Here is a 12,472-nt window from a genome sequence, read left to right as displayed (position 1 = left end):
ACATCACGAACGTCATAATCCAACTTGACACATATCATGTGAAACGAATTTCCGCAATACCCACGACAGGTGATTCGCTCAGAATCATTTATGACTTTCGAGCAGTTGGTACAAGCCATGCTTTTGAGCGAAGAAAATAACGCCTACCGGGTATGCAATAAACGCAGCAAAAATGAAGCGAACTTGCATGCAACTATCAGCTATCCACCAGAAGATGTCGCTTTTGCCAACAAATTGAGCGTAACGTTGTGCAAAGTGATAACGTCAAGTAGAAAAAAAACACGAAACTATCACTATCACTAAAAACAACACTTGCAGCTATCAGATATGATGCTGGTTAAGTTCACGAAACTTCAAAGTTTTTGCACAACCGATTAACACGAAAAATAAATAGTACAAAAATAAAAACGATCACGATTGTTCATCAAGTATAAATTAAAAAGAAAACTACTAGCTTTGTTGACGACCGGGGTGTAGCAAACAGTGATGCCAAAAATGCCAATGTTTGATGAAATGTACGAAAAACTTCGTTATATCTATGAACATCGTTCGTAATATACACGAGAAATGTTTGGGTATTTTATCAAAGAATGCGTACAATTAACGAAATCGATTCGTTATCGATCAATGAAATTTTTGTTGTACTATTTACGAGCTACTACTACTAAACTAACTTCAAAACTCAATTTTGATAAATTTTACGATAGAGTTTTCGTGAACATTACGAATAACATTCACACTATTAGCGCTAAAGATTCGGAGTCAACCCATTTTTTCTTCAAATGATCTTATTGCAACCATGGAAATTGTTTTTGCCGAATAGTGGTAGGTCCTGTGATACTTTGCGAAGGAAACTATAGTGCGTGACCTGGTACACTTTTGCTGGTGGACTGTATTTGTTCTGACCGAATTTGGAATATAAAGTGAACCGGCCGTCTCGTGACAGCTGAACTGCGTGAAAACGAATGTAAAACTGACTCTGTTTGTTTGGCCTATACTGCTTTTAACCGTTCTGTTTCTATCTTCTTTCTATAACGGACTCGACGATATGCAGTGATACATTTTATAATGAACACAGTTTTGTGTAGTGCGCATATGGCTCACACTGTATGTGTATGCAACTCGAATGAGTGACCGAGAAACTATCTATCTGTATATAGAGGTTATACTGACGGTAAAGATAGAGATGTACAAAACTGGATAATTTCAGTGGTACGCAAATACGCTTATGTAGGAGACGGTTCTGTTCTGAAAATGTACATTGAGCGTAAACATTCCGCCCGCCTTGAAATATGCACTATTTCAAAGTAATACTAACACTTAGTAGCCCTAATCTGTATTCGTATCTTGTTGTGTAAACTGATTCTGATTTTATGTACACTTCATATTAATATTGAAGAACTGGAAAATATATATGACTCTTATCCTTCCTCGCTATTTATAGCTAATTTGTAGAATTGTATGTTGAAAATTTCGTTGGTCTGCTGGATGATTTGTTGCTACTGCTGGATTCGGTTTCCATCTCGAAGTTAACAGTTTTCCCGACGAATGGATCGTGTACAGCAAGGAATGATGACGCTGACCACAATGGCGGCAACTTGATGGATTCTGGCATCTTTCCGCCACGTGTCCTTCGTGGAAACAGTTAAGGCACAGCTTCTTCTGAACCGCAAGCTCCTTCCTCTTTTCTGCTGAAAGTCGTCCAAATTTATCACACTGATACAGCATGTGATTTTCTTCACAGCAGGAGCATGGATGAAGTCGATTGATGGTGAAGGCTTGCGCAATGGCCGTTACTGCGTCATGTACGACAGAAGCATGGCGGTTACCACACCGGCAGCAAACATCAACACTATTGCAATCCATCCGGGAATGGCCTGACTGAAGACAGACGTAGCAGAGACCATGACGTTTCAGAAATTGTCGCTGATCCACAACCTTCTGATTCTCGAACATCTTACACTGTAGTAAATCATGTGTGCCCTGACACAGCAAATACTGGATGACGCCTCGTTGAATAAACATTTCTTCTTGTTTCACCTTTGATTTCGTCATACTGGTTTGCAGAACTGAAGCACTATTGATGCCGATTTCCTTTACACGGCATTTTTCATACTCTTCTCTCGGTCGATCATCACTCTGCTCGATTCTTAGTAACTGATAATAGATATCTGCAGCCACGCTTGACCACAACTGGTAGTAGTGAACTTTCACAAGTTTCATTTTTGTACACAATTCGTACGTTGAACACAACTCTTCGAATGCAAAATGGTAATCTTCACATCGGCGTGCGAAACCAATCAGTTCTAATCGACCCGGTTCACTGTGCATGGCCAGTTCTTCTCTTAGCAACCGTACTAACAAAAAACTTCTTCGCAATGGCGGCGTTAGTGACGCTTCTAGTTTGCGCTCGATCGACCTTTGTTCAATGTTTTTGCCGAATAGTGGTAGGTCCTGTGATACTTTGCGAAGGAAACTATAGTGCGTGATCTGGTACACTTTTACTGGTGGACTGTATTTGTTCTGACCGAATATATAGAGAATATAGTGAACCGGCCGTCTCGTGACAGCTGAACTACGCGAAGACGAATGTAAAACAGACTCTGTTTGTTTGGTCTATACTGCTTTTAACCGTTCTGTTTCTATCTTCTTTCTATAACGGACTCGACGATATGCAGTAATACATTTTATAATGAACACAGTTTTGTGTAGTGCGCATATGGCTCACACTGTATGTGTATGCAACTCGAATGAGTGACCGAGAAACTATCTATCTGTATATAGAGGTTATACTGACGGTAAAGATAGAGATGTCCAAAACTGGATAATTTCAGTGGTACGCAAATACGCTTATGTAGGAGACGGTTCTGTTCTGGAAATGTACATTGAGCGTAAACATTCCGCCCGCCTTGAAATATGCACTATTTCAAAGTAATACTAACACTTAGTAGCCCTAATCTGTATTCGTATCTTGTTGTGTAAACTGATTCTGATTTTATGTACACTTCATATTAATATTGAAGAACTGGAAAATATATATGACTCTTATCCTTCCTCGCTATTTATAGCTAATTTGTAGAATTGTATGTTGAAAATTACGTTGGTCTGCTGGATGATTTGTTGCTACTGCTGGATTCGGTTTCCATCTCGAAGCTAACAGTTTTCCCGACGAATGGATCGTGTACTTCAAAGACTGCTACTTTCGGACTTTATGTTGTTAATGCTGCCCGCCGTTCTACTGATATATGCTGAGTGTGTTGATTACTGTCTGACTGTGGCGATGTATCTTCTTTGCGATTATCCTAAATATACTGCTGATCTCTTCCGTTGATATCCTGCATCAGGCCCGAATGCCCGTGCATAACTACTTGTTGATGAAACGTCGACCTACTCCACCCCTCATAATATGTTCGATCTAATGCTGATTACAAAGATGTCTGCACCTCCGCAGGAAGTTCAGTTCACTAGTACCTGAATGGAAAACCGACTAAATTTCATGTGGAATTCAATAAGCGAGGAGATACTTAACGTAGAGAGGTGTTGGGGTGGCAGTTCTGATCGCTTCAATCAAAACCGCGCCACCCCAGATTGTCTAGTTGCTGGAACCTGGGACGTCACTTCTTGCATGTGACGGCTATAGTCAACTGCTATGATGTGTGATGTTGACTTTGCTGGATAGTTGTAGTGATTGTCTGCCCATTATGATTGCTGGATCTTCGATGGCGGTTGAGACTTCTACATGACTGGAACTGTGCGCGATTTCTTCAGAGTAGCCGATGAGAAAACTGGATCCTCATTCACCGTTTGCGAACTGAGGTGCTACCTGAACTGTCTTCACTTGATGATGTGAAAAAATATCTCCCAACGTTTGGGTAGATTACAAAGCAATCTCTACCGTGACTGATCGGTTGAGACTGCACTTGTCACTATAGACAAGTCCGAAAAAACTCCCTGCCACGCACCGCAGTGAAGCACTTCCATTCTGTTGAATGGACCGTAATGAGACCTTCCTTATTGCAAGTCGGTCGTCATGAAGAACGTCTCTTGAAGTTGAATAAATCTGCTGTGGTATATCGTAGATTCGAAATGTTCCGTCTGTGTAACTCTCCTCTGTACAGCATTAGCAGCTAGAGGACGAAGAAGTAGCGGTGGAGGGGTGGAGTGGTTGTAGATTTATACAAATCTGAAGGGTAGCGGCATCTGTTGTTACAGTCTCTTCCAATGGACTGAGCAGGAACAATGCATGGTAATGGTATTGCAGGGATCAAGAATCATTGTTATAAACTAACTAATAACATTTTCGAATTCATTTAACTTTTAATTGTACTGTGACCTCTCGATGGCTGATAAATTGGTCATTCATTGACCAGATGGTATAAGATAACGATGAATGTGGATAAATTTAAACAGAAAATAGAGATCAATGGCGCACTACTGGTCCGTACACTAAATGCAGCAAGGAATGATGACGCTGACCACAATGGCGGCAACTTGATGGATTCTGGCATCCTTCCGCCACGTGTCCTTCGTGGAAACAGTTAAGGCACAGCTTCTTCTGAACCGCAAGCTCCTTCTTCTTTTCTGCTGAAAGTCGTCCAAATTTATCACACTGATACAGCATGTGATTTTCTTCACAGCAGGAGCATGGATGAAGTCGATTGATGGTGAAGGCTTGCGCAATGGCCGTTACTGCGTCATGTACGACAGAAGTATGGCGGTTACCACACCGGCAGCAAACATCAACACTATTACAATCCATCCGGGAATGGCCTGACTGAAGACAGACGTAGCACAGACCATGACGTTTCAGAAATTGTCGCTGATCCACAACCTTCTGATTCTCGAACATCTTACACTGTAGTAAATCATGTGTGCCCTGACACAGCAAACACTGGATGACGCCTCGTTGAATAAACATTTCTTCTTGTTTCACCTTTGATTTCGTCATACTGGTTTGCAGAACTGAAGCACTATTGATGCCGATTTCCTTTACACGGCATTTTTCATACTCTTCTCTCGGTCGATCATCACTCTGCTCGATTCTTAGTAACTGATAATAGATATCTGCAGCCACGCTTGACCACAATTGGTAGTAGTGAACTTTCACAAGTTTCATTTTTGTGCACAATTCGTACGTTGAATACAACTCTTCGAATGCAAAATGGTAATCTTCACATCGGCGTGCGAAACCAATCAGTTCTAATCGACCCGGTTCACTGTGCATGGCCAGTTCTTCCCTTAGCAACCGTACTAACAAAAAACTTCTTCGCAATGGCGGCGTTAGTGACGCTTCCACTTTGCGCTCGATCGACCTTTGTTCACTTTGCATTGTGTGCACCGATTTGGTTTGATTGCTGTACGCTCACTGATAGTCTGTACTTTTCGAAATAATAACTTCACTTCGCAGAAAAAGCACTCACATCCGGCTCGAAGGACCAATGTTTTTGCCGAATAGTGGTAGGTCCTGTGATACTTTGCGAAGGAAACTATAGTGCGTGACCTGGTACACTTTTGCTGGTGGACTGTATTTGTTCTGACCGAATTTGGAATATAAAGTGAACCGGCCGTCTCGTGACAGCTGAACTGCGTGAAAACGAATGTAAAACTGACTCTGTTTGTTTGGCCTATACTGCTTTTAACCGTTCTGTTTCTATCTTCTTTCTATAACGGACTCGACGATATGCAGTGATACATTTTATAATGAACACAGTTTTGTGTAGTGCGCATATGGCTCACACTGTATGTGTATGCAACTCGAATGAGTGACCGAGAAACTATCTATCTGTATATAGAGGTTATACTGACGGTAAAGATAGAGATGTACAAAACTGGATAATTTCAGTGGTACGCAAATACGCTTATGTAGGAGACGGTTCTGTTCTGAAAATGTACATTGAGCGTAAACAGAAATAGTTTTAACAATAATTATTAACTGGCCCATTCTAGTACCAAAAAATGGTAAGCATTTTCCGATACAATCGATTTTTGCCATTCTCATATAGAAAGGTTATGCAATTGCATAATTTACTGAACTAAATTTTAGTCGAATGCTGGCTGTTTGGTGGTGATTGGTAATCTGTTTTTAACGTTTGGTAGTCAGCGATTAATTAATAAAAAATATTAAAAAAATAGCGTGAAGTTGGCCGGAATAATACAAAACATTATTGTCTTGCTACAAAATCTATTCAGATCGATAGGCAATTGTTTGGTGGTCACGAATAGGCGAATTATTTGGTTTGGTGGCAAATAGTTAGATAATTATTCACGAAAATAAAATCTGTAGCATCTAACAACCATGCGTCTCTTTAGAAATCCTTCACAGAGGAAGCGACTTGGACTTCATATTTTCCTACGTTTTACTACACGCGCTTTCACATCCTGTTCACAATGCTTAAGTTTATAAATGTATTCCAAGACCTATATACCGGCGTTGTTTCCATAATTGCCCTATGTACGAAAGGAACCCAGCAGAATATGTGACAATTATGCGTTCCGTAAATCGACTGTCCTCTCTAGGGTCAAAGAACTGAGACGGCACCGTATCATAGCATCATAACGTCCTGGACATTATACCGCACAAGAGCGTATTATAATAGCCGAAAGTAAGAATGTGATTCGAAATCATTCTTGTTTCACAAAGTCCGAAACGATACTGCGTCATAATGTCTGGGATTCTATAATGCTTATAAATAATTGGATGTTAGGATGCAAAGTTATTGTGTTGTAAGATTTCGAATATAATGATGTATAGGAACTGCATCAGGACACCCACATTACAACGTACGTACCGAGAATTCTTCAAAAAGTTTGTAACACTAAGACACACTAGGGGTGCATCATAAGATCCGAAAACAAATATACTTAATGAAGTATTTACACAGAAATTTTTTTCGGGAGGGGTCTGAAATTTCGGTTTTAAAATGAATATTGTACAACTCGTAATACATAATACCTTCTTTTAATGAATATGTATAAGTTTTGTTAGTCAAGTTTGGTTTAGGATGATTTTGAGTTTGAAACTATTATAAACTTGAAAGTAATTGAAAAATTCTTAGCGATTAAAAAATATCGGAAAGGGTCCGGGCCCCCAGAACCCTCCCCTTGGATCCTCCACTGTGATCCGACAAAATCATGATTCAAAATGTTTTTAACAGGAAATTATGACATCGTGACATCAATCAGGATCATATCGCGTTGTGGTAATTTGTGAAAGTGATGGTTTTGTTTGTTCTTTTTGTTTTTACTTGGCGTTATCACTGCGCACTCCGTCACCCTTTTTTCGCCTAAAACGACCTCTTCTGATGGGTAGCTGAGTTATCACACGTTGCGTGCAAGTTTGCTTTTATTGGCGCACGTTGTCATGCCTCTTAGAGTTATTTTCTTGCGCATATTGCATACCTACTAGGCGTTATTTGTACGCTCAAAAGCGTGGCTTGTACCAACTGCTCGAAAGTGGTTAATGATTCTAAACGAATCACATGTAGGTACAGCGGGAATTCATTTCACATATGTGACAAGATGGATTATGATATTCGTGACGTCCTGGAAACCCACCCACGGAATCTATTTTGGATGTACAACGGCTGTACTGAATTATTTTCGAATGTTAATATCCGTAGAACGGCTTCACGTTGTTGTAACAATATAGTACCCAACGATAGTTTCCTGAAATTGTTGATGACTGACTTAGCTCATTTGAAAGATGTCATAAAAGCTTGGCCATGAATTTGAAAGAATAAACAATGCCTTACCATATATAATACCTCTGGCAATGAAAATTTACGTGCGGTAATAATTATTAGTATTTTACAAATGTATGTCAAATGGGAGGGGATACTTGAGCCGTTCCCGAAGGAAAGTTAAACCATTCTTTCGGCTAATATAAAAACACGTAGACCCACGTGTTTTAAAAGCACGAAATATCATTTAATTTGTATCCTGAAGTATGATATTACATAGGAAAAACACCTGGTTCATCTATCCTCACTTTAACGACGAAAAACTGATTATTTTTGAAAGCGGCTACAAATGTTTAACGCGATCGCAAATTCGTGTGAGGTTAGACTACCGAAAGAGCCAACAAGAAAAATAATATGTTTACGCTCAATCATCAGAATATTACGTAGTATACTTATAGCGGTAAGCTTGAAGCTAGTTGGTACCGCCGCACGGTACGGCCTGAGTTTAGTCCGGTCTAACACGTTAGTACCTGTCATTGCAGAAATGGCTGCGTCCTGAAGCCAAATGAAAACAGTGTAAAGGGGCGCCATATTCCTCTTGCATACAACTCAATAATTTGAATCAACTTTTCGACCTTTATGTGCAATATTATGGCCCATGTTGCACACAAACCATATGAGGGCAAGTAAGCAAGTTTTATCCCGTACAAAAAACAGGTATAATCGAGTTTTAAATGTCATTTTTTTGATATTCTTTATCGTCCTATCCATAAGGTGCTGCACGCTAATTTGAAAATGCCATGTCGAAGAGTTATATTGCAGGTTAGCAGAAGTCGAATCATTTTGTAACTAACCGTAGAACGAAATTTTATAATTGGATGCAGAGCTGCATTAAATAAAATTGTTTTCGTTTGTTAGTTTACTTATGGCTATCAAAATGAGTAAAGCTGTTTAATTTACCCACAATTTTTTAGTTAGTTTAACTAGAGGAAAAGAAATGAATATATAATCATAATGTGTACCCTTTTCTACTTCTTCTACTCTTCTCACAAAGAACACAATAAGCAAGTGGATGTTTTTTTATATTTTTACTGCTTTCGAAAGAATCCAAACTAAGATTATATAAAAGATCGTAAATAAAGCCATGCCATACAACCTAAGTAGTGTTACTATGACGGCAAACAATCTGCTACAAATATTTTCATTTTGATCGTTATTTAAATAATATTGAAGCTTGCTTATATTGTTTCACTATTTATAATTATCCATCAGATTTTGGACGATTAGCATTTTCACTGTAGAACAAATTGTCGTTTAATTCTTAGTGATAGAATAGAAATGCACAGGGTTTGAAAGAAGTTGTGAAAGTGGAGACTGGACAAATGACTTGGAAAAATGACACAAAAAGTTGAATGCGGAAGAATCGTCTAAATCGTGTCGGAACTTAAGGGGGTTGTGTAAAGTATTATCGGCAAAAAAATGGATTCCTTAATTTTTTTTCGATGCAAAGATTGTCTATTCAGTCAGGTGCCACGTCGAAAACTGGTTTTGCGGTGTACACCATAACTAATGGAGCTTTTATTTCTTGGTCGATTTTCGAACTTTTCGTAGCACTTTGAACCCAAAGTCCGATTATTGCTAAAAAACGATGAAAATGCTATTGAAAAAAATAATAATATCAAGCATTTTGCAAAAAGCTTTTGTAGTTACCTGGGCAATGATGTGAAGAAGATACGATTGGTCCAGGAAATTTTGAGTTACGGTTTACACCGCATTTTGTCGAGGTGCCTCCTGAAGATTCACTGTCTGCATCAAGTGTCAGGTTCAATTTGTTAAGTTATATCTGTCATTGATTATCAGACAGATTGCAGACTATAGGAAATAATTAATTGTAATTTATTGTTTTGTAACCGGGATTTGAAGCTTTCTCAATTTTCGCACGACGTCGCAAAATTTCGTTGAATTGAACATTTTAGCAATCCAAGATGTTGAAAGCTCATTTGGATTTAACCCATTTGACAGATTTACTTCGTTGAAAATCAGCTTTTGAAGTTGTCGAATTCTCAGCCCAATTACTGAATTTTTGGTATTTCAGGATTGATTAGGTAATCGTGCTGATAATTTGAATTACTTCATTTTCAGCAAAGTAGGTCTGCCAAATTCTATATTTATGGTTAGTGGAGTAGTTGGGTAGGATGGTATAATAAACCCCACCAGTATAAAATGTCAGATTTTTTTTTCCAATGACCACATAATTATCTGAAGCAAATAAATAATTGTTTTTGGCTTCTTCATGTGCTGTAGAACAGCAACTAATACAAACGTTTCCAAAAAAGGTAAGCTTCCATTATTGTTCAAAAGCATTTGATTTGATTTGAAATAGTCAGACTTGGCTGAATTGTGTGACTACTAAATATAATGTTAGAGAAGCTTTTTCGATCCTTGGAGTGGCTAGAGACTAACAATACAACTTTATAACGTTCACGATAGTATGCACCATTATTAGCAAAATAGTGAAATAACGTTGTATGTTCACACTATAAAACATGTTATAATAATTAGCAACAAGAAAAATGTCATGGAGATAGCGTTAAAACACGTTTTTACTTGTTGTGTGAACGTAGTATTAGCCACTTGAATCTTAAATAATTCAAATGTTACTTTGTTTAAGCTAAATCGAGGATTCCAAAATTATTTTAACAAAATATAAATACGTCAGACTATTAAATGCCATAAACAGTGAATCTTCTATTAACCACATTGTACGGTTTTTAACATTGCCGTATACTGCCGATCAGAACGCAGTAATGCAAATGGCAGCATCATGTTACCGGAAAAAGATAAAAATATGACATGCTCCTCTTGCGCATACTTCGTTATTTTCAATCCTCTCTTCGGCTTTCTTCTGGATTAATATGGCTCTCTTTGCTCGCAATATAGAGCAATAAATAAGCCAGTTTTAACAGATAGGAAAGACAAGCACCGTCGAACTATATTTACCTGTATTTTTATTTCTCTGTTCTTTCCTTCTCTCTACACGCTTGATTCTAATTGCTCATCGAAGAGTTACAGGAGAGCATTTGGATAAATCAAATCGATTATCTCATATTCAGATCAAAGTTTTTTTTTGCGAATTCGAATCAAAACTGCAATAAGAATTGTTTTGATTCTTTTCTTTTACATATCGCTGTGAGAATAAGTGGGATCATTTTATTCCTTAATATAAACCAATAACATGTTATCACGACTTATTGCCCATATATCTGTCGTATGTCACATCAAAGAAAGTGAATAACGAATCGTAAAATGCACTATTTTATAAATTGTCTTATTTTCACTACCAGTTCACAATTTGAATCAGAATGTTAACTGCTTACAAAGTAACTCTATAAATACCCTAAGCAAATATTAAATAAAAGATTTTAAATGCACGCATTTTTCCTATATGAATACACTCACATAAAACATCCATATAAAAATATTTTATAATTGATTGCGAACGCAACGGCGATCAATATATTTGTTCGTAAAAATATATTACTAGGATGCTCAAAACTTTCATTTCTGTTTATTTATAAAATCGTAGAAATTTTGTTAGCAAATAAAATCGTTCCAATCTGCATTGATGCATTACAGAAATATGCAATCAACAATATGAAATATAACACTTGTGATCATTCTGTCAAAGTTTATTTTTTGTTTGACCTTTGTTTACTTTTTATTTAAGCTTCGCTGAAAAAACGTGTACAATTTTAATTCGCAGAGTGTGATCTAACCTTTATTTATAATTGATATTTATTCCAAACTTGTGAAAATTAGCTTGAAACGAATATAAATATTCTCCCCCCGTTTCGACAGGTATCGTGTTCAATTAGAATGATATTCACAGTTCATTTTGAATTCAAATTGAAATATTTCAACCAATTTTTTAATCAAAGTTTAAAATAACTATCATGGCACCAGTTACAAACGATGGTTCAAAAGAAATTATAACTACTAGAGGTCCCATGTCGCTGTTAACACTGAAAAATTATCATCTCGCTCTTACATATGCTAAGCCCATTAGTTTGACACATATTGCCCGGGTTTAAACCTGTCAAAGTAATGGGATACAATATGCTAGAGCAAGACCCCATGTTTCAGTCCGTGAATACATGGAGACAGTAGCGCTTTGCTCCCTCTAATAGTTATAATCTCTTTTGTTCAACCACTTCAAACTTATTTTCTTTTGTGCATTAAATATTATGTCACTACAAAAAGCTGTACATCAACGGCCAACTATAAACTATCCACCAAGTTAAAGTTCTAAGTTCAGAAACATATCAGTTTACATGGTGACAAAATTGTTCTCACACGCTATGGAACGAGACATATGACGAAGAAAAGCTATTTTACTGCAAGAAAATATTGGAATGAAAAACAATTCTCCACGTTGCCTAATTTACTCATTTTCTTTAACATGAATTTGTTGTTTTTTAACATTGTCGTGTATAGCAGGTCAGAACGCAGCTTATAAATGACAGCATCGTTGGGTTAAAGCTTATAAAATAGTTTAGACCGGTTTAAAAGTTAGTCCGGTTTAAATATAGTTAGTACGCGTTTGAGCTTACGGCTATTAGTGATTCACCTATCCCCGTGGTTCATCTATCTCCACTCCCCTACACCTTGAACACGGACCATATAATCCACTTTCAAACACTCCTAAGTGCAAGCATAAAGATGATCCGCTCAAAACAAAAATCAGTAATATTCGTGGATCCAAACTGCGTTTGAAACGATAAAAACAGTTTCAC

General features: G+C 37.6%; 1 protein-coding gene across 5 annotated transcripts in view; it reads left to right on the top strand.

Moving 5' to 3' along the window:
* Nucleotides 1-12,472, top strand: part of LOC131689389 (uncharacterized) — a 468,781-nt gene that overhangs the window by 408,725 nt on the left and 47,584 nt on the right. The gene's annotated exons all lie outside the window — the stretch shown is intronic.

The sequence above is a fragment of the Topomyia yanbarensis genome, chromosome 3 (genome assembly GCF_030247195.1).
Source record: "Topomyia yanbarensis strain Yona2022 chromosome 3, ASM3024719v1, whole genome shotgun sequence".
NCBI lineage: Eukaryota > Metazoa > Arthropoda > Insecta > Diptera > Culicidae > Topomyia > Topomyia yanbarensis.
The sequence above is the reverse complement of the archived record's forward strand: the minus strand, read 5'-3'. Positions and strand labels throughout refer to the sequence as shown.